We start from the raw sequence: 24,719 nt of genomic DNA, 5'->3' as shown, positions 1-24,719 counted from the left end.
TTACTTCTTGTCACTTGTGGTATCCAGTAAAAAATTTGCTTTTGTCTACCTTGTACGTTTGTTTCCTAAGAGAGTTATATCTATTTCTCTACCTATCCATCTACTCCCTCTCTGTCTGTCTGTCTGTCTGTCTGTCTCTCTCTCTCTCTCTCTCTCTCTCTCTCTCTCTCTCTCTCTCTCTCTCTATATATATATATATATATATATATATATATATATATATATATATATATATATATATAATGATATGTATGTATATATACAGAACCGGTTGTTAAAGAATTAGAATAACATTACTGATTGCTAGTAAAGAGCAAGAAATCTTAACAAATAAGTTATTACCCGATTTTAAAATATATGTTTAAAATCATGTTTTAAACTGTTCAAAATGTTTAAAACATGTTTTTTTCGTGTGTTTTAAAACATGTTTAAAACATTTTAAACATCTTTTTCATATTTTAAACACATGTTTTGTTCTTGTTTTTTTGTTTTAAAAAACTATTTTTTGCAACCCTGCTGGAAATTGAGTATTTATGACCACCAAGTTGGTATTCATTTTGAAAGTGACTTAACGAATTTTGAAGTATCCTCTACATATTCGAATAGTCTTGAGAAAATATATACAATACAAACGTTACTTCTATATTCCTGTTAGATTTCTGGAAACGGAACTTTATAATGTAAGGTTCTTTTTTAATAAGCTGAAATCCCATACTTTTATTTGAGCTCCGATTCTCATCATCACCACCACCTCTACCCTTTTCTCTCTCTGTCTCATTTCTGTATCTCTGTCCAACAGACACACATCGGTTTCAATTGTTCATTGTGTGTGTGTGTGTTTAAGTTTCTCCCCTCATCAACTTGTGATGCTTTCATGTTATCAATACTGCGCTTATGTTGTTTGCTGATTTTAATATGGGAGAGACGATTGTAGGAGCGAGAGGAGGTGTCTTTACCAAACACGATTATGGGATAAGAATTTGTAAATTGGGTGGCCTAGCTGCATGGCGTCTGCTGACGTAATTTTTTTTGATGCGGAGTGTATATACCTCTTACATTCTACACTACATGTTTTACAAGCTCGCTTGATTACATTTTGACGACCCCTTATAAGTAAGCCATACAACTTATCTTTTCTGTAATTTACACTCATTTATACTCTTAGACCTTGTTATCTGACAATCTAATGGTTTTACACACACACACAAACTCACACGTCAAAAGAGAAAAATTACAGAAGAGAAGGCAGGACCGTGTTTGCTAGAATTACATTTAGAAATGAAATGAACGCAATCAAACATTAACTCTTACGACAAAGCCCTTTAGGCTAAAGAAGACGGATGATCAATGAAAGTAAATGCTAAAGTAAACTTTACTGATCCTTTACCGGGAACCGAACACGGCAGTATATACACCAAAGGCACATGTCCTAGCCCCTAGACCAACAGGAACGATTAGAACCACATTAACAGTGTCATACAAATTCTCCATGTGTATGGCGATGTTTCATCGTCTCACAGTGGTACAAAATGCTTAAAACGTGGCCAAAATTCAAAATCTCTTTCAAAGTGCACAAAAATCGGTATGTTGTGATTTTTGACTTCACTGATCACGAATGTGATATCAAAATTGAATACTTCAAAATGGCGGATCATTTTCGAAAAAAGTGGAATGAAGCAACAAAAATTGTATACTGGGGATTTTTTACCTGACTGACTACAAATTTTATATAAAAATTGAAAATGGTGAATCCAATATGGCGGACCAAATGAATACATTTAAATACGGTGGGTACAGTTTAGAAATTTTTACTAGTGCCCTGTTTCTCAACGTTTGACATTTTCTTCTTGATATTCCCATATGAAGAAAAAGAGCTAGCGGTTCATCATTGGCATATATTAGGGAAGGCCAAAGCCGGTTTTTACAAAAACTAAAACCGGTTTCTAGAAAAACCTAAAAATTGACATTTCGGTTTTCTCCAAAACCGGTTCGGTTTTCACTAAAACTAAAGACCCAAAACTGTTTTGGAAAACACACAAATCTATTTGTAAAAATGGAATCGGTTTCCGAAGAACAACGAAACACTATTCTGAGCAGAAACAGAAACAGCTTTGGAAAAAATGAAACCGGTTTCGATGAAAACTGAACCAGTTTTGAAGAAAACCGAAACCGGATTCGGTAAAAAACCGAAAACCAAAAAACAGTTTTTTTGTGCCCACTACTAGTATATATGTTCGTGTTTGAAGACATTGATGTTACAGCTTTCATACATTTATCTGCTCTCGATGGACTTGAAGATTAAACGTCTTTGAGAACTTTTGAAGCGCTCAATTTACCGAACGGGCGGAGTAGGTGCGGCGAAACTGTAACGTATGGCTTCACGATTTTGTTGTATGGGCATATCCTCTATTTTATAACATTTTTGGTTTCCTTGGTGTCTTCGCAGTATTACCAGGCACACGAAATAATAACACTTAGCCATTCATTACTTTTGTAAAAAAAATCGGTCAACCTTTTTATGGCCTCTTAATATTTTTTTCTCATAAAATAAAGATGCCATGTCTGTCTTCATATCGTCACATATTTTAATACAACAACCACTCCCCAAAGATAGATGATTTTCTAAATTATCAGATATGATTTGTAGATCGCTTTTCAAGTGGCCTTTCATCAAAACAAATCTCTCTTTTCTCGACAATTAGATGATTTCATCTTTTGAACATGAAATTAATATATTTAATATGATCAAATAATCACTTCTTGTATTACTAAATTATTTAACTCAATTTATTGTATATATATTTCATATGAATTATAAAATAATGGAATTTAATATATGTATCCATCGACTATCTTTTTCTATGTTATAACGAAGTATTCATTCTTTCTCTTTCTTTATTTGTTCTCCTTCACTATGTTATTTATATGTATCATATAAACATCATTTTCACTTATTTTATAATAATTTTAGCTTTGTTTTTAGTTTTTGTTCAACATTAACAAAATGCTTAAATATTCATTAACTGCAACTTTTTATTCATTCGTAACGTAAAATAAGAGGTGCAGCTGTTTTTTACCACACCCTTGTACTAAATCGGTCATGCGCCAATAAAAAATTTAGCGGAATGGAGCGTCATATATAACTTTTGAGCTCAGTTTTTAATACACTTTGTAATAATTTCAACAATTTTTTGATATAAACATTAATGAAAATAAATATATAGTAAATAATTTATTATGAATAATATATGTTAAAATACTTTACATACCTCCCGGAACAACGTCCATTTTGATTTAAATAGATCGGAAAAGTATACAATGAACTATTTCATATGAAACTCGAGCTATATTTATCGCGCGCATCAAATGTTACGAGACGCACAAAAATAGGTTCACTTTGACTTCAAATACCGGTACTAGTTCTGGTATAAACGGCAAACCGTTTCCATGGGTGAAGTTTTAGGAGACCAGTCGTCACTGTAGCCAACGTGATACTTAAAAGTAACCAAATAGGAACTCTCACATTTTCATTTTTGGCCACGTTTTAGGCATTTCGTACCACTGTGCGTCTCCAGGTCTGTTCAGGACATACCGGGTCACGGGTCTAACTACTTTCATCTCACGAAATTTGTAACTAGTTTCATCACTGCTTCGTAATACCAAATATACCGCAAGGTTTGTTCCAACCCCAACCAGTAAGAACTGACTATGGGCAGATACTTTTCTCGAAAAAGGAGTTTTTAGTTTCCGGCGGGAGCTCATGTAGTTCGGATCCTACGTTAAGCTGTAGGTCCATGTCTCATATAGCCTCGCTGCTGAACAGGGCGCTATACTCAAACGTCCACCAGTACAGGATGGCCCAAAAGTAGGTATACACCCCTGAATTGATCTAGTATAACATTGTAGTTTATGGTTTTATTTGCTTCGGCTGTTCCGAGTTTACGGTATAAGTAAAAGGACATTAAGAACAAATAATAAAGGAACTATGTCTACCTCATGGATAACGGTAAGAAATGCTATAAATGCAATGAGCTGATCAGTACGGTCCTAATACCTCCTTTTGGGCCACCCTGTACATGCTCAAAGGGAAAAAGAATATTGTCTTCAAGCTCTCATCAACAGTCGATGATGATGTCTTCAAGTCAGCTGATTCTTCTGACCTTGAATTTAGTGATTTGAATAATCAAAATGATATCGAACTTGAAGTTATTCAAGATAATTGCAAGCATGATTACTTTTCTCTTGTAGAAATCACCGGAGGGAAAAGAAACGCATCAAAATTTAGATACGTTTGCATGTTTCGAAGTGTGTAATTTGCATTTTAAAAATTTTGTGAGAAGACCAAGAAAATTTTCATTCCTGTTGGTGGTGAAAAGTTTTATGTGAATGTCACAAATCAATCAAACCCTACGATAAAAGGAGACAGTGTTGATCAGTATTATGTTTTCAGTAGTGTTATTGATGTACAATATTTGAGAACAGCATTGACCTAAACAGAACTTTGAGTTACTTGGATTAACTTACTACTTATATTTATCAATTTCGCAGGTATAATTATTTTCAATAAGGTAACAAACTTCTAAAAACATTAGCAGGTGAAAAAGAGCTTAACAAGTATTCTCTCTAGGTTACAAAATCAGATGGCATTTTACATATAATGAATGAAATCACTACAAATATTATTACAAATATTTGAACTTCTCTCGTTGTTAGAAAATTGATATGTTTCGATCCCAGCTCGCGCCGTATGGAGTTTTGGTGGACAAACACCGTGCTCGTGGGTTTCTCGAGGTTCTCCCGTTTCCTCCCACTTCATTCGTTCCACCATTTCATTCATTTCGCATCCTCACCGTCTCCTTTAACCTAACCGGCATAACTGTGGGACGTAAAACTTAAAGATTTAATTTCATGAAAATTGATATGTTAAGAGTCTTCATCCCGGCGAAATTAAAATACCGTTAATTTTACAATAATTATGTGATATATTCAAATAGATAAAAGATAATTGAAATATGGAACAAGAGCGCCGTAGACAATATTATTTTGCGTGAGGTACCGTTATCACAAGTCACCTAGTGGCTTTATGTTTTCAGCTGTTTAGAAACGCGAAAATTAATGCCGATTTGCAAAATGACTCGAAATCGAAAGCAGATAAGTGAGTCGTAATAACGGTTTCTCATGTAAAGTGATATTGTCGAGGGCGCTCTTGTTCCACATTTCGATTATCATTTATTTATTTGAAGATATCACATAATTAATGTAAAATTAGCGGTATTTTAATTTCGCCGGGATGAAGACTCTTAAGGACACAAAAAGATACAGGGTGGTGCAAGAAAACAGGAAAATTTTAACATGAAATGCGTAGTCAACACAGAAAAAAATACATTTAATGATTCAAATGCATGTAGAGAGAATGTCATTAACAATGACATTAGCTATGGCATTTACGTCGCTTTACTTCTTGAAGACATTGGAAAGATGTGCTCTTTTTCGGCATACACATTATGATAGGAGTATATTTTGGAAATTCTCTGGAATGCTACGTCTTGAGAAGCGCCAGTGAGTCCTTCTTTAACTTTCAGTTTCAGTTCAACGATGTTTGCAGGATATCCCCATAGATTCACCAGAGAGAGAAATCGCACACACTAAATTCAGGGGTTCGTGAAGGCCATAGGATGTCTGTTCTATCAAACGCTTTCACAGCGCACGCACGTTTCGCATAACTTGAATGCTTCATTATTACTAAATTGCAATAAATTCTCAATGTTGTATTATCGGTCCCGAACAAATGCCGTGCATATAATGTTGTTAATTGTAGATTCAAAATTTCCCGTTTCCATGTGTTACCTTGTATATTGCTGTTTTTTTTATTGCTTTTCTTAACTTTTGCATTATAACGTAGAGTGCACGCATACAAATTGTGGCATGAATCGTATCTCATATACTTAGAGATTCCAAAGTCCTAATCCATTCAGCATTTTTTCAAATTAGAGGATTTGTATATTAACCTTGTTGAATTCATGATTTTTTTAAGAAATGCATTTTTCTTTATTTATTTGAGTGATATATTTAATGTTACACGGGAAAATACATTTATACAGGATGTCTCAAAAGTCCCCCGACCAAGGGTAACTCTGTTATTATCAGACTTACAACAGAATGTAAAACGGAAAACCATCTCCAAATATGATGTTTTCAATCTAAAGTGAAGGATTTTTTTTAAATCGGACAAGCCGTTTGGGCTGTACTCTCATGCGCCCAATATTAAATGAAAATGCAAAGTTGCCATTTACCTGGACACATAAGTGAATGAAGTTCCTGTCTTTTACGCTATGTTGATGGCCAGCCCCAATTTCAAACAGTAACTTCATTCACTTATCCTGTGGGTTCAGGCAAATGGAAACGTTGCATTTTCATTTAACATTGGGCGCATAAAAAGTGTACAGCCCAAACGGCTCGTCCGATTAAAAAAAAATCTTCACTTCATATTTGGAGATAGTTTTTCCTCTTACAATTTGTTGTAATTCTGATATAAACAGTTACACTTATAACCGCTACCAGGTTATAGAAGTATTTTTTTGTGGACGCTCTGTATATTCCGTAAAGACAGTGATATTTTTTCGATTTATCCTATATTCTGCGACGCGGCGCAAATAAGTTCTTTCTTCGGTGGGAATTGCTTCATTCCCACGCAAATGGACAAAGAAGTCTTTCATTGTTTTTTCATATATATATTTAAAACATTGCTTTTTGGTGAGAACATTTCAGTGAGCTAGGAACCTTTTCAGTGTTTCTCCCTGACTTATTAATATGCACAGTATATATTCTGCAGTTATTTGGAACTAAATTAAGTGCTTTCTTTAATCATTTACGGAAATACTAGCTGACCAGGTGTTCGAGTGACCTGAGTGACGCGAATCGCATTGTTTTTGCAGTTCCTTATCTGTATTATCTCACGTCCGAGTTATCACAATGTCTCGTGCATCGTGGCTAGTGGACTAAAATTAACATAAATTATTTTCCGTATTCTGTTTGCATGTGCATACAGGTAAGTTAGCTGAGTGGTTTTTGGAATGAACTGCCAACACTCTTCAGTCAACCACGGCAGCTCGTATCTAGAACTTTGGCGCTCGAGGAGTTTAACTCCGGAATTGTGTGCAGCCACCACGCACGTTGCGTCGGAAATTAAGTCTGACTTTGTGTTAAGGGGCACAAGCTATTAGCCGGTGAAGGACGTTTTCTTACGGCTAGCCCCAATCAATAAGTCCCAGGTTCATAAACCTTGTGCGCCAAAAAAAGTTTTAAACGCGCCCTCCAACATCAGCATTCCACTTTGGAAACTGATATTTTACTGAAGACTCATCTTAACTCTTCAGGATTGTTTGGCGCAGCAACTGGATTTCTGCGTGGGATTATCCAGGCAACTTTTCCCCCAGTGCTAATCCCCACGTGCGTCAATGGTGTGAGAGAAGTATTTCCAGTGAAATCTGAATTATAATCTTCTATATAAAAGTGATAAAAAGGGCTACATTGCATTAAAAGGGCAAAGTGTGATTTTAGTAATGAAGATTATTATATATATTCTGTGTTAAGTGTTGTGTTCATTCCTCTTCGTTATTTTTTTATATATTAGTATTCTAATTAATAAGAATAGTGTTATTGAATCCAGTGTGTTTTCGTTGTGTGTGTGAATGATGTTTATGTGCGTTATGGTCTGGATGACCGTCTGATCGTCCGTGAGGTTTTCGAGACGAGACATCCGAACCTCTCGGTGCCTAATGCTCATTTCGTCATTAAGACCGACGAGCGATTTCGAAACAATTTGTAACCCCTTGTTGAAGAGGTCCTTCATCGTCCTATCCAGGTAAGTTCAGGTCTCAGCAGAATACTTATTGGCAGGACCACGGAGGACAGAACCACAAACACCGAACTCGAATTGGTTGCAAATAAATGGCAGCCCGAACAGCGACTCGACACCTGAGCGGTTACAAATAAATGACGCGCGAACTACTGACCCGAATCGAGAACGTTGGTGCTCGAATACTTATAAGATCAATATTTTAATATATCATTTCTCTTTCAGCTTAGAACCAGTAATCTGAAAAAAATCCTTTTCAGGTGATTCTAATATGATTTTGTGATCGTTTATTTTATTCAAATCGTACGTTTTAAGTTTATTTTTGTCCAAGATGGCACTCCAGGAAGTAGATATGGTTACTAAGATAAGTTTACTTTTAAAAGAAAATATTGAAGATTTGAAAAAGGAAAATAGGTCAGAACGCTTTACGGGATGTGTTTCGTGAAAATAACAAAAGAATAGAAAGTACTGAAAACAAAACACCGGAATGCGAACCCCAGTTAGTCAGATATAACTACTGGATACGAAAGACCGGAATTTGAGCCTCAGTTAGTGACTGATATTCCTACTGTAAACAAAACATCGGAATCGGAACCTCAACCAGAGACAGACGTCCTGAACCACTCTCGCAACAAACCTGATAATGACTTTGCTTATTCAGAATCCAATGACACCGTTAGTAGTAGTAGTAAAAATCATGAAATTATGATTGTAGAGGACAGGTCGAAAGCGCACTAAAACAGCTGTCACAAACCACAGTGAAAAAGCACAAACGAGGTTATGGTTATTGTAATAAGCAAAGATACAAAGATCAGATCGTAAACAATACAAAATTTAAAGGGAAACAGAACCAAGACTATACACGAAAGAATAACAGATACAAAACGAGTCGTAAATCATGCTCACGTAATCTGATTTATCACAAACTAGACAGGAATTGCAACTTGTGTGACATCAGATTTGTACATAGAAGTAACCATTGTAGAGATAGCCGTACAAACCGTTTTTATCAAAACAGAAATAGTAGTCACAGTAAAAGGAAAAAAAGTAACCGACATTTTGTACATTGATACAAATTTTTCTTCCAGGGAAACGACGTATTTTTAAATCTTTGTTTTGCTTTTAGTTTCGATGACTCACGGAAAAAATGAAAAGAGAACTACGCATTTCTTTTAAAACTTCTTTTTGCTTCTAGCTTTTAACTGTTCAGCAAAGAGCAGCTATTATGTTTTCCTTTCTTTTTCTTGTTTTGATAAGACAGCCGCTGGATTTTCGACCACCTGTTTATGCCGATGAATAACGGGTGACACACAGCTGATAGATTCTTTTTCTTTTTTCTGTCTTTGCTTAGCGTCGTACTGCATACATTCAACTACATACCAATGTTGCAAACTTTATTAATAATTTAGTTTTAGTTTAATATCATGAACTTTAAGTTTCTGATTTTTAGTACATATTAATCCCTTTTATATGCGTAGGGGAACCTTATTTATCTAAAAACAGTTTGAAATTTTGGAAAAAGTTCCGCACCTCACCCAGTGGGAAGATATTTTGGCATTATAATATATTTTTGTTAAGTGTTTTAAATTTTAAAATTCTTTTTAGAATCCCTTCCCACTTTCCGAATTCTTAATTACGTTATATACGTAGGGAAATTGCACTTATCGAAAAGCAATTTTGAGCTAGTAGCGCAGTTCCGTACCTCAGCCAGTGGGAAGATATTTTGGCGTTATATTTTTATTGTTTTTTAAAATTTTTAAAATTCTTTTTAGAATCCCTTCCCACTTTCCGAATTCTTAAACATGTTATCATGCGTATGTTTCATAATTAATGTTTGATTTTCTTTTTAGAATTAAAAAAAAAGAATGTATCGAGATGCCCCATACACTTTTGTATATTTGTAATTGATATTTAGTATGTAATCTCTTGTGTAGAATATAGAACTTTAATATAGATTTTCTATTTTTCAGTAGTCCATAATTAAGCATATGTATTCTTAGGTTAAATATTTTTCCAGTATATGTTATTGCCTAGTAATATCTCAGTGAATATTTTAATGTTTATGAACCGTAATTATATTATGTGCATTTATATGGTAATACGTTGTAATGATTTTTTTAATTTTGAGAGTTATATTTTAGTCACAGTATGTCCCAAAACTATTTGGAACTTATTAGCTAAATTGCTATCGTTATGGAGGATTTTTGCAAATCAACATGGCCGAAAGTCTCTTAATACGAGTCGTCAGGTTTCAGCCATAACAAACAGTATGTAGGATTTCCTTCCAGAAATCAACATGGCCAAAGGTTTTGGAGTACAAATCTTTAGGTTTCAGCCATACTACCAATGACGGATGATTTTCTTCAAAAATCGACATGGCCCATTATTTATGAGGTTTCAGCCGTATTAGAGATATCGATATAGATCCCACAAAATAAACTTATTTTCTTTCTTTCCAACAGCATGAAGCCATAATGTTTTATGAATATTACTTCGTTAGTTATTTTATATGCTCGATGACTTTGAATTTTAATGTGTTAATAAGACCATTTTGAAAATTTTGTAGCGAAGATGCCTAAGAAAATTTAACTGTCGTGGAATGACATAATTGTCTTGTAGGGAATTTAATTTTGATGTTTCAGGCCGACCAGAAAGTTGTAATGTCGTTGACTAGATTTTTGTCTGTATCCCATGTTTGTTTTACTAGGTCTCATGTATTTCGTCTTATAGAGACATATTTTTACGATGCTACGAGAGCATTTTTGTGTGTGTACACATCTTTTTCTAGGTGGAAGACGTACGTTATGTTCCAGGGAACATACGTGTGTTTTACTGAATATGAAAGTGTTTATATTTCAGTTTTGTATAGAAACATTTTAAAAGTGACTATGGTTGCGGGCCTTTTCATGTTTCTAGTTTTGCATCGTAGGAAACGATCGCATATTTTGTGTGTAAGTACGTGTAGTATTACATATTTTTCCCACCTATGGTTTTGGTCAATTCATGACGTAATGACCGTTTATTTTCAGGAATCTTTGGACTAGTGTGTCAACTTCCTTGATTCAGACCTTTGGGAAACTTGGATCAACACCGTATAGTTTTCAACGCTTTATTAATAAGTTCTTTTGCAGATAATACCCACATGTTCTGGTAACCCTACAATATTTAAGTTTTTGGAAGTGAACAACAACCATTATTCTAGCTAATAATAACTTTGTTTCAGAATAAAATGTTATATTGAGCATTATCGAACTGAAGTCTCGATTTTCACATGGCGACAGACGTCATTTTGATCTTATGGCGTGCCGAATTTTCTTCATACATGTCAACGAGATCACAATTTTTTCTTGATATATAGAATCATGCTTGTTTGTTGGAATCACTATGAGCGTCATTTTTGACACAAGCTTATTTTTTATATTTGAAAAACGATTTTTCGTTCTTTTTCCCTAAACAACACAAGGCACTGCTAAAAAAGGGACATACAGGTGAAAACCTTATTTTGTTTGCATATTGTCAGCTTATCATGTGTTTACATTTTCATTCATTTTAATTTTTCAACGATCTTCATAATTTTCCAAATATATTTTAGTAATATTGAAACTTTGACCTTACTTTTAATACGTTTAACATGTTTGCTATTTGCATATTCATTCATATTTTAATGTTTTAGTACAGATATCAGTATATTCTAAAGGAGAAATTTATTAACTTTTATTGCAATGTTTGATAATTCTTTAAGTCGATGTTTTCATGAATAGTTATTGAGTGTATATATTTACTTCATATAATATCAAATAAAGTGATCAAAACGGAACACTTAAAACATTTTATGAAAAGTATTTTAAAAAAGGAAAAAGAAAAAAAATAAGTTAAATAGAACTATAAACGCTTTCTGCGTACTTCCATTGAAAAAAAGAAGTTATCATATACGTGTTTAAACCATACTTCGTTTCTCACACCAGTGTTTAAAAAAAATCTCCCCTTCTCCCTTCATCAACTCATCGTTGGAGAATCATGGAGGACATTCAACAGAGGAAGATAGCATGGTTTCAACATGTGAAGAAACAGAAGATAAGGAAACTCAACTGCAGCAGACATTTTAAAGGATCTTATTACTTCATGGACATTTGGATTTGCTCACGCAGGAACCTAATCATGTTGTAGTGAGTGAAGGAGTTGTTTAACTATTTCAAATAGCCCTTTTTCAGGTGAACAACCATTCATCGTTTATGCACGTAAGTCCCACACCATATCATAGTGTTGCCAACTAACTGATTTTAAATTTTTGGTGAAAAACCTAATTTTATTTAAATCTTATTATACGGCAAGGAGTTCTCAACCTGTCTACATGTGTACTTGACAGGTCGTTCCACACGCCAGGCGCCATCTATAACCGCTACCAGGTTATAGAAGTATTTTGTGGACGCTCTGTATATTCCGTAAAGACAGTGATTTTTTTCGATTTATTCTATATTCTGCGAAGCGACGCAAATAAGTTCTTTCTTCGGTGGGAACTGCTTCCTTCCCACGCAAATGGACAAAGAAGTCTTTCATTGTTTTTCATATATATATTTAAAACATTGCTTTTTGGTGAGAACATTTCAGTGAACTACGAACCTTTTCAGTGTTTCTCCCTGACTTATTAATATGCACAGTATATATTCTGCAGTTATTTGGAAATAATTAAGTGCTTTCTTTAATCATTTACGGAAATATTAGCTGACCAGGTGGTCGAGTGACCAGAGTGACGCCAGTCGCATTGTTTTTGAAGTTCCTTATCTGTATTATCTCACGTCCGAGTTATCACAATGTTTTGTGCATCGTGGCCAGTGGACTAAAATTAACATAAATTATTTTCGGTATTCTGTTTGCATGTGCATACAGATGAGTTAACTGAGTGGTTTTTGGAATGAACTGCCTACACTCTTCAGTCAACCACTGCAGCTCGTATCTAGAACTTTAGCGCTCGAGGAGTTTAACTCCGGAATTGTGTGCAGCCACCACGCACAAGCTATTAGTCGGTGAAGGACGTTTTCTTACGGCTAGCCCCAATCAATAAGTCCCAGGTTCATAAACCTTGTGCGCCAAAAAAGTTTTAAACGCGCCCTCCAACATCAGCATTCCACTTTGGAAACTGTGATATTTTACTGAAAACTCATCTTAACTTTTCAGGATTGTTTGGCGCAGCAACTGGATTTCTACGTGGGATTATCCAGGCAACTTTTCCCCCAGTGCTAATCCCCACGTGCGTCAATGGTGTGAGAGAAGCATTTCCAGTGAAATCTGAATTATAATCTTCTATATAAAAGTGATAAAAAGGGCTACATTGCATTAAAAGGGCAAAGTGTGATTTTAGTAATGAAGATTATTATACATATTCTGTGTTAAGTGTTGTGTTCATTCCTCTTCGTTATTTTTTTATATATTAGTATTCTAATAAATAAGTATAGTGTTATTTAATCCAGTGTTTTTTCGTTGTGTGTGTGAATGATGTTTATGTGCGTTATGGTCTGGATGACCGTCTGATCGTCCGTGAGGTTTTCGAGACGAGACATCCGATTCTTTCGGCGCCTAATGCTCATCTCGTCATTGAGACCGACGAGCGATTTCGAAACAATTTGTAACCCCTTGTTGAAGAGGTCCTTCATCGTCCTATCCAGGTAAGTTCAGGTCTCCGCAGAATACTTATTGGCAGGACCACGGAGGAGAGAACCACGAACACCGAACTCGAATTGGTTACAAATAAATGGCAGCCCGAACAGCAACTTGACACCCGGGCGGTCACACACTATGTCAGGGGACTTTTCAGATATATTGTATTTGTGTTTGAGCGTGAGATAGGTGTGCATTACAGTGAATAGCTTAGTGGATTATTTTGTAATATGTGCGCGAATACGAGCCTGTTTCGTAGTGAAAGTGAATACAAGTCAAAGAGTTGCAGTCATAGTAAGTTAGTTTTACAACGCGCTGGGAGATCAGTGCAAGAGACAATACAGTATTGTGGATTAAGTAATTATTGTGTTAGTTATTGTGCAAAATTAATATGGCAGAAACGTTTGAAGCTCTTAATATCGATCTTTCTACTGGCGTTCCGAGTGCATGAAAAGAAGGTTGAAAGACATTTATTCTGGTATGAATCTTTTGTTGTAACAGAATAAAGAAATTATTGAAGGACAGGAGGGTGCTACTTCTAAGCTGGAGCGAATAGTGACATTGTACTGAAGAGGGAATTCTAATATGGAGTGTTCGTTCGGAAGTGAAGGAAATTAAATGTCTACTGAACGGTAAGGTTGAGAAATGGATGGAGATGAAATTAAAGTTAACACTAATAATTGAATAATGGGGTAAGAGATTTGTCAAATGAATTGGTGAACATTTTCTTGAAGTCTGGCGTCCACAGAAAAAAGTGCGAAGTTGAGATACAAACATATAACTGGTTGCAACTAAAGTTCTGAATGGGATGTGTCTGCTTCTTATTGATTTAGAGCAATCGTAAGACGTCAGTCACAGTGGGAAAAGCATTACAGTCCAAAGTTGAAATCCCACTCTGTAAAATTCATGTTTCTAGTGAAAGGTGGGTAACCTGTTAAGCAGTGTAAGAAGAAACGTGTAAAGAATGTAGTGTTAGGAAGGTAGTCAAGTGAAGCAGCTGTCGAGTCTACCGCTGTTTTGGAAGAACCAAATATCGAAGTGGCAATGATTGAAAATGATATATCGCTACGCCGGATGATTGTATTTCTTATGAGGTACAGCAAGAAGTATGCGATGAATTGTACAGTACGCGTCAAAACAAACAGTACTGAAATGACATCGTTGACTATTTGTTGTACAACATAATGAAACATACGTAATGTTCTCAAATGGATGTCAACTAAATGTTACGCAATACACATTGTACATTTGAGAGGAATCGCGCCTGTACGTTCAAAATGTTGACCATTCCGTCGCACACATCCTTCATAGCGGTCCTGTAGATCGATGAATATCAGTGAATACGGGTTGCTAGAACGACAAAACAATGACTCTTCTCTCTCAACTCCGGTGTTGTGGTAAGGGGTTGTCTATAAGGAAAAATTGCTTCCTTCAAGCATACCCCATATGTACGCCTCTGCAGCCATGTCAGGGTATCGTGAAAACTGCGATGTTCCAATGTTTGTGCCGCCAGATGAGTCTAGTAATAGCAGTGTAAAAGAAGTGCGTTACATACTGACCGTTTGTTTGAATTCTGAGTGCATGAATCGAATTTATTGTGTAACTGACGGTGACCAGAAGAACAAATATGAAAAGAAAAACAAAATATATGTTGGTTAAATGTTGTTACTTACACGAACGCAAGACTTTTTGTGCATCCGAAACGTAAGTTCGTCTTTGTGTGTAAAAATACGTATAGGGCTTCCCCGAAAAGAAATAAAAAGGATTTTGTGCTCTCAAGACAGGAAGAAAAGAGCTCAGCTCATGTGTGATTTGGATTATTCATTGCAATGCCAGCGTAGTAAATGTGATAGTATTGTTGTGAATTCAGCAGAGTGGTCTTCGTACAAGACAACAAAGAAAAAGGAAGCGAGTGTTGTGCGCGATAATAGAAACCAATGCAAGTGGTATGAAGTGTTTCAGCAATTATCATAACAAGTACAAACGGTCTAGTGTGAGTGTTATCAAAACAGCTGTTAGTTTGTGGAAGAAGAAAAAGAAAGAAATGAAGAAGAATCTTGTGTTTGGATTTTCAGCGAATGACAAGCGTAAACAGTGTTTTGTTGTTTCAGTGTTGCTTCATAGTGTGCATAAAAGAAGAGAGAGAAATGAACATAGGATGATGATATTTTGCAAAACAAGAAAGAAAATAAAATGTGTGGAACATTTAAGTAACAACAAGAGTAATCAATGTTGTAGTTATATCCGAAATCAACGGATTGCTATTCGTAGAAGAAAAGGAAAAAGAGGAACAAAGGTGTCGTTATTCAAAGTATGGAAAAAAAATGAAAATGAAATGAAATCTTTAAGTTTTACGTCCCACGGTTATGCCGGTGAGGCTAAAGGAGACGGTGATAATGAGAGATGAATGAAAATGGTGGAATGAAGAAAGTGGGAGGAAACGGGAAAACCCCGAGAAAACCCACGAGCACGGTGTTTGTCCACCACAAAGTTCACTTGGCGGGGGCTGGGATCGAACCCGGGACCCCAAGCACCAGAGGTGAACGCTCTACCACTGAGCCACCGCGCCCCCCAAAGTATGGAAAAAAGTGAGCCGTAAGGTGGAGTGCTAAGAATAACGGTCTGTACTATAGATCTGTCGTGAATCTGTCAACCACAATTGAAAAAAATAATAATAAGAAGAAAAACGAAACTGTAAACTTGATAATGTGCGTAAACAAAAGAAAGTGTTCTATTGGAGGAGTTAAGTGAAGTGTAAATATTCTAAAAAGCGACTGTGGAAGAATAAGTGTATGGGTAATTACAATGCTTTATTAATTTTGTGTAAGATGAATATCAAGAAGAGAAAGTCATCCATGTGATTAAGTCGTAAACGAAAAAGAAAATGGAAGTTTAAGATAATGGTTATTGATACTGGATTTTGTGTTGAAGGTCCCCAGTTCGATACAGGTGAAACTTGGAGATATTTAGTGAACCGAGGTAATGTAATTGTGAAGGATGCAGGTCAATTATGTAATGTTTATGTTAGTGTGTGTATTGAAGTATATACACATGTATGTTTATGTACTTTAGTAATTTGCCGGAGTGCACACAATAGAGAATTCTTGTTCTTTCTGAAGGAAAGTTTGTACTGTAACTGAAATGTGATTCAATGCTGTACGGGTGAATTTTACCAAAGTTTGAAATATGTAGGGCTATTACATAGTAGGTTTTACCGTAAACACAATTGCTTGAAAGTATTTTTTTTTTCTTTTCCTCAAACACACGATTCCTACATCATCTTTTAGATTTATGTAAATCATCGTTTTGTTTTACATCATAAACCATATCTTTCCTTTCGTGTCTTACGTGGTAGTAATTTTTTTCGGGAAAGATTTTTTTGGGTTGGATGTTCATCCGCTTATCATGCAGACTAGAAACAGGCTGGCAGTCTATTGGCGCCTCAATAAATGAATTCATCATTTGCTCTTTATTGGTATTTTTCTTTCATCTAACGTCAGCGTTGTTAGTATATATAATTCTGGTTATGCTATATTTCTTGAAGACTGTACCTAATTTCTCTTTACTTGATGCACGTGTACATTAAAAATTGACCATGGGAATTTTGTGCTAGGGAATCACGTGATTTTGGCAATTGATATTTATCATGAGAGTTGAAGAAATGACTGTGATTTTGCATACGTATTTACCATTTCCTATGTGCTAATCCTTTTTAGTAATATCCTTTCCGTAATATAAACGTGTATTTACAATAAGGCATGTATATTACATAAGATATAATAAATATTCAAACTTTCTGTGTTACTTTCAATCTCTACTTGGTTCTCGAATTGTGTTCCTGCCTAGAAAAACTCATTCATCTCAAAATATCTAGAATTTTAGTGCGGAATGTGATGGAAAAATCCACTCATTCAAAATTTACCCTTACATATGGTACCTTTTGCCCTGAACACTCATACTTCCAAAAAAAAAAAAACCTTTACATATGGTGTTATTCACCAGGGTCATGTCTTTGAGGTGCACAAGATTTCTTTATAGGGTTTCGCTTGCACCCGGAAGTGTACTTTTAAAAATGATGCCTACACCCGAGAGTGTACGTTTATAAGTGGTACCTGCACCCGGGAGTCCTAAGGCAGAAGGAAGTATACTTTTATAACATGGCGAGATCCGGTGCATTTACCTTATGTTCTTGTTCAGTTGGAGTTTCGTTACTACTTCCATACTCATGACTAAATTGTTCAAGTTCTTGTATCTAAACTTTCAGTATCAGGAGTTGCTTTCCTCTGTTCTGAAAAGTTTTCTAGTTGGTTCGTTAGTTTGTTGGCAGAAATTCGCAATTCACATTATTACCAACTAAACTGGTTATATTAACTTTCGCATTTTTTTCAAGGGAAGGGGTAGAGCAACAACTGATTCGTGTCCAGCTTCCTTGATGTCACTCACTATTTGCGTAAGCCGTTGAAGGATCTTCAGAGCGTGTACTTTGGTCATCGTTTATGAATGATTTTCCAATCAATTCCACCGTGTTTAGCGTAAGTCTGTTGTCTTAATCAAATCTAACTAAATCGTCTTTTGAATTCACTCTGAGTTGAATAAGATTAATATTTTGAAATCTCGAGGTTTGGACTTTTATCGGATCGAAATTTATGTTTAACTAAAAAAAAAAAAAAGAGCTTGTCCTTGGTGGAAGATTCTATACCTCATTTATTAGCAACTGCCTATTTCATGTTATAGGTTATCCTGTCTGTTGAGGAAACTAATTAGTTATTTGGGTTGGCTGCAAATCTTACTTTAGTGGCACAGACTCTAATGTTAAGAACAATGTTCTTACTGAATATATAAGGCGTTTCGGGTAGTAAGGGCGAACTCAACACAGGCTTGTTTCTGAAAATCAACACTGAACGGTCAAAATAATTTTAATTTATTCTGAAACTGTATTTTCTACGGGAAAACGGAATGACTTCTATAAACTACACATATAGGCACAAGAACTCACTTCTACAGAACAATTTGGTATTACTACTCGAACATCTCAAATGTGATTTCGAGAGTTCAGATTTCACGTAACTTTTTCTGAGTTTGGTCTCACTACCCGCAACGCCTCATACAAGTATATAGTTTGTGGTTAGTTGCTCAACATGATTTATGGTAGTGACAGATATGTTTGTCAAAATCATATATTGGTGCCTTCCATTTAAATTCAGGGAGAGCATGTACCATCACCATCTCAGATATTGTTGAAACTTTTTTTTATAGCAACTAGACATGTTTTTAAGAGACCCATATTTTTTTTGTTTTGTCGAAAGAAATTTTCCCGCCAATAGACCATCAAAGACGGGGAGTACAATTTATGAATTGTAGAAGACATGGAAAATGGTCAACTTCGGAGCCTCACCATTCGCCAATGGAGACAGGTGGAGTTATAATTCTTGTTGTGGTATATACATAGGGATATAAATAAACTATATTTTATCATAGTTTGGTTTGCGCATGCGTATCTTTTTGTACATAAATTAACAAATGAATGTAAATTAATCTGAAAAGTCGAAGTTTGCGAATTTTTTTCGAGTACTTTCGCTTCGAATTTTAAAATTCTGTTTTCGCGGTTGGTAAGACCTAGCTAACCGCTTTTCGAAAAAAAATTTGTATCGCTTCTGTGTGCAACCGTTTTGTCGCAAAAAAATTCGAGAAATTGTAAAATTTTCAAAAATCGCCATTTTTGGGCGCCATTTTCTCGAAAACACCATTTTTTAAAATTCTGAAATTTTGTCAGATGGTTCAACTTTACATGAATAATAAACACACCAAATACCATTATCGACCAATGCATCATGAATTAACTGCAGCCTTTTAAATTTAGCGAAGTTTCGTTAACTTTGATGTCACAGTTAGCAACACTGGGAACAATAAAAGTGCAATGATTTGATGATATTTGTGGTTCACATTCATTAAATGAAGAATAAAAAGTTTTCTTGACTGTTTTGTTCATTATTTTGATCAAGAAGGCTCTCTGAAACAGTAAAATGAGCCTCCCCCTACTCCTCCGTTTTCTTAAACCGAAATAATCGTAGGTGGAAATTACGATTACGAAACATACAAATTTAAGTTTATTTGAAATGGCCATCCAATAAATTCTGTTGATCTACAAAAAGCCTGAACTATTACCTCAGTGATGATTTGGAATGCTCCAGACATAGTCTCAATTAAGTGCGGTGTCATTAGTGATCGAAAAAGTACAAAAAGTTAAAAAAAATCGAAACGTTTTCTTACGCGTTCCAAAGAAATTTACTCCCTTTTTAAACAGAACAATCCCAACATAAGAATGGGTCACTCGGAATTTTACAGTATTCGACTAAAGTGGGTCAGTCCGCAACCTGCGAGGGAAGTGTGCATGTGTGTGTGTGTGTGTGTGTGTATTATTCAAATTTTAAGTTAGCTGCTACTGCGTTGCTACAAATCAAAGGTGCAACCTGTATTGAAGCTGTCATGAGTGACCTATTTCCTTTAGTAGTATGATCCGTAGAAAATGACAACTATCTTCTTCAAGAATGTGGTAAATGTCCTGGAGTGGAAGGAATAAGTGTGGAGTCTTTAATTATTGATCCTGATGAAAATGAAAGTGTTACGTATGCCATATGGGAAAACAATAATCTCGTTAAAAAAAAACTGTGCCACTTTCTGTTTTCGTATCGTACATTGCTGGTTTAACTGTAAGAACTGTAATTCATGACTACATCAAGAAAATCCAAAGAGAATTAATTGCTACCGAAAAGCACCGTATAAAATTTCAAGATACAAATTCTATTTTACTTCATGTGGACTTCGCTGAAAACTGGACTGTTATTCTGCAAAGTGAAATTCAGAGTTATTACCAGAATATGAATCAACTGACAGTTTTGTTGTAATAAACAACGATAAAACACACGATTCGGCTCATGTACTCATAGCCACAGACAAGATTCTAAAAATACTCGAAGAAAAGCGAAAATATATTTTATAGAAAAAGGTTTGAATACGAGAAAATAAGTGTCTACAATTTCTCAAACCGTGTCAGTGATTTCTGATGATGCTGCATCCCACTTTAAAAATTGCTTTCAGATGTTCGAGATGCAGACAGGTCCGATAAAGCAGTGGTTTTGTAGTGAAACCGGCCATGCAAGGGTCTCTGCGACGGTATTGAGGGGGGGGGGGGGTGTAAAGAATGTGGCAACGCGGCATAACCTTAGGCAAATACAGATACACAGTGTTAAAACCGCAAAAGAAAAAAAAATGAAATGAAATGAAATCTTTAAGTTTTACGTCCGACGCTTATGGCGGTTAGGCTAAAGGAGACGGTGATTATGAGAAATGAATGAAATGGTGGAATTCAGAAAGCGGGAGCAAACGGGATAACCCCGGGAAAACCCACGAGCACTGTGTTTGTCCACCGTGAGCCAATACCTATTGGAGCACCTTCACGGTTACATGCTATTAGCGAAGAAGACACCAACCAAGCAAATGTCCATGTAAAAAAAAGTGAAATTTTGTTTGCGAAGACCATTTTAAGTAAGTGAACTTGAAATTTGTGCGTTTCGTAATCGTAATTTCCACCTCAGATTATTTCGGTTTAAGAAAACGGAGGAGTAGGGGGAGGCTCATTTTACTATTTCAGAGAGCCTTCTTGATCAAAATAATAATAATAATAAAAAAAACAGTCAAGAAAACCTTTTATTCTTCATTTAATGAATGTGAACCACAAACATCATCAAATCATTGCACTTTTATTGTTCCCAATGTTGCTAACTGTGACATCAAAGTTAACGAAACTGCGCTAACTTTAAAATCATCATCATCATCATAGGTATTCTGCCTTTATTGGCAGGTCACTCGCCGCAGCTGAGAAGCTTCCATGCTCCACGGTCCTCCACTAACTTCTTCGTTTTCGCGTATGATCTTTCTGTTTTTATATCATCCATTAATTGTAGTCTCCTTCGCCCCCTCCTTCTCTTTCCCGACACCATACCCTCTAGGACGTCCCTCATGATACAATCTCTTCTTAGGCAATGTCCCAACCAGTTTCTCTTTCTCTTCCTAATAATATCTAAAAGTGTTCTTTTCTCATCCACCATTTCTAACACTCTCTCATTCGTTTTGCGCTCGACCCAACTAATTCTTTCCATTCTTCTCCACACCCACATTTCGAAGGCTTCCAGTCGATTTTCATCTCCCTTTACGTTATGTCCACGTTTCCGCCCCATACAGTACAACACTCCTCACGAAGCATTTTATGAGTCTTTTTCTCAACTCTTTCTTCAAGGTCCCAAAAAACAGACTTTTCTTCCTCCTAAAGGCTTCTTTCGCCATTCCTATCCTTGCTTTTATTTCACGTTTGCACTTCATGTTATTACTAAGAATATTACCCAGATATCGAAAACTATTTACTTGTTCTATTTTTTCCCCTCCTACTTTTATATTTGACAAAGACCCCTTCGTTCTAATCACCATGGCTTTTGTCTTTATAACATTTATTTTCATCCCATATTCTTCAAAGCCCTTTCTCATTTTTTCTAACATTTTATTGATTTTCTTTTCAGATTCTGCAACAAGCGCCATATTATCTGCAAATCTTATGCATCTAATCATTCTACCTCCTACCGAAATGCCATCATCATCATGTAAACTCTTTTTCACTATCTCTTCTAGATAGACATTAAATAGTGTTGGCGAAAGGCAGCATCCTTGTCGAACTTCCCTTCCAATTGCACTCTCTTCCGTCAGTTCTTCCCCTATCCTAACACTTACTTGTTGGTTCATGTATAAGTTTCTTCTATGTTTCCATTCCAACTCTATCTTCTTTAGAACTCCCAACAAAAATTCCCAATTTACGCGGTCAAAAGCCTTTTCTAGATCAATAAATATAACATACACCTCTTTCCCTTTTTTCTATAAATCTTTTACCGATCGCCCTTAATAATCCAATTGCATCTCTTGTGCTCTTGCCTCTTCTGAACCCGAACTGCCCCTCCTCAACTTCTTTATTTGTTCTTTCATATAACCTTCTGTTCAGTATTCGGAGCAGAATTTAGGTGCATGAGATACGAGACTAATAGTTCTATAATCCTCACATCTCTTTGGTTTCGATTTTTTAGCAATCGGTATCATGATCGTTTCCAGAAAGTCTTTTGACCATTCTTCTGTTTCATATATTTCATTGCATAGTCGGAACAATTCTTTCTTTCCCTTGTCTCTTATATTTTTAATGAATTCGATTGGTATGTTATTTATTCCGGTTGCCTTTCCATTCCTAATCTGGGATATAGTCTTTTCAAACTCATCCCGAAGAATACTAAATCCTTTATCATCCTCACCTACTTCATTTTCTACTTCAACATTTAGGCTACACGGTCTATCCCTACTCTCATATAAGTCTTCAACGTATTCTTTTTACCTTCGTATGACCTCATTTCTCTCGCTGACTACCTTCCCATTCTTATTTTCTACTGCCATCATAATACCCCCTTGTTTCCTCCGAAATTCCATAGATTTCACCTCCTTGTACATTTCCTCACATTTCCTAACTCTTTCTAATTCTCCTATGTCCTCGCATTTTCTTTTGTAAAACTCTTCCCTCGCTCTGTCTGTTTCTCTTCGTAATTCATTATTTAACGTTCTGTACATCTTTCTTCCCTCTTCTGTATCAACCTGTTTCCACATCTTCCTCTCCCTCATTTTCTGCAACATCTGCTCTGTAACCCATGGTTTCTTAGCAGTTTTGTGTTCGCGGTAACCTACTGCTTGTTCTGCAGTCTGCTGTAAGCAATGTTTAATATGTTCCCACCGTGCGTTACTACCTGCACCTATTCTTTCTTCGTTTGAACATTTTTCTTCGAATTTTTCAACGAAAAATATTTCTTATTTCCTCGTTTTTCAACTTTTTAGTATTCAACACTTTGTTACTTACTTTTCTTTTGCTTACATTTTTCAGTTGAGTATCTACTTCGGCCAGCACAAGATTATGATCAGAGAAAATATCAGCCCCGGAAAAGGTCTTCGCGTTCTTTAAGCTATTCCGATACCTGTTCTGAATCATAACATAGTCTATCTGATATCTTCCGCCGTCTATTGGTGATTTCCATGTATATCCTCTTCTCTTGTGCTGATTGAACCAAGTGTTCCCAATTACTAGTGAATTCTGTCTACAGAAATTCACCAGTCTCTCTCTCCTTTCATTTCTTTCGCCTAAACCACATTTACCTGCGATACTACCTTCCTGTTTTTCTCCCACAACTGCATTGAAATCTCCCATTAGAATTATGCATGCACCCTTCTTGTCCCTATCTATAATTTCTTCTATTTTCTCATAATTCTCCTCTACTTCTTCAGTTCCATGCGAAGTCGTCTGTGCATATGTCTGTATCACCACTAGATCCTTCGTTTTCCCTTTAAGTCTTAACATCATAACTCTATCATCAATAAATTCTACTTTCACTACCTTCTCCTTTAAGCGCTTTCCAATTATTATTCCTACGCCATTATGACCGCCCTTTTCATTACCTGAGTAAAACATTCTACATCCTTCGCTTTTCAATACCCCATTACCTTCCCATCCAACTTCACAAATGCCTACCAAATCTAAATTATTTTGTTTCATTTCTTCTTTAAGATTTTCTAATTTTCCTCCCTGCAACATAGTACGTACGTTCCATGTCCCTATCCTAAACCTTTTGCTCTTCCTTGTCTTTCTTTCTCTGTCTGTCTTCCCCCCATTATCACTTTCTCGTCCAATAGTCCTTCCCAAGCCATCCCCCTCCCGGAGATCCGAATGGGGGGATATTTTACCTCCGGAAATACATTTTGACCTGCAAAAGACCATTGTTTATATGTTCTCTTTTTGCTGCCAGCAAACTAGGGAAAATAGAGTGGTGGTTTCCCGTTGCCTTCCACCCCGCAGTATCCCAGCCGTTAAAGTCACTCTGACCACGCCTGGGACTAATGTCCAAGTTGCCGTACCAATCACTATGATTTCCGCCAACTTGGCTACTGGAGAACTGCTGCCTTCTCCCAGAACACTCTTCGTCTGGCTACTCCATTTAGACCAATTCGGTAGGGGTGGCCCTTCTGGTAGCGAATTACCTCCGACACAGCTCTAAATTTCACTGTAGCACGCAATCCTCCCCACCCGACACATAAGTGTCTTCGTAAAGGTGGTGTTTATCGGGGAGGTAAA

This window comes from Thermobia domestica, chromosome 17 (assembly GCF_964235325.1).
Source record: "Thermobia domestica chromosome 17, izTheDome1.hap1.1, whole genome shotgun sequence".
NCBI lineage: Eukaryota > Metazoa > Arthropoda > Insecta > Zygentoma > Lepismatidae > Thermobia > Thermobia domestica.
Note: the sequence above shows the minus strand (reverse complement) of the source record.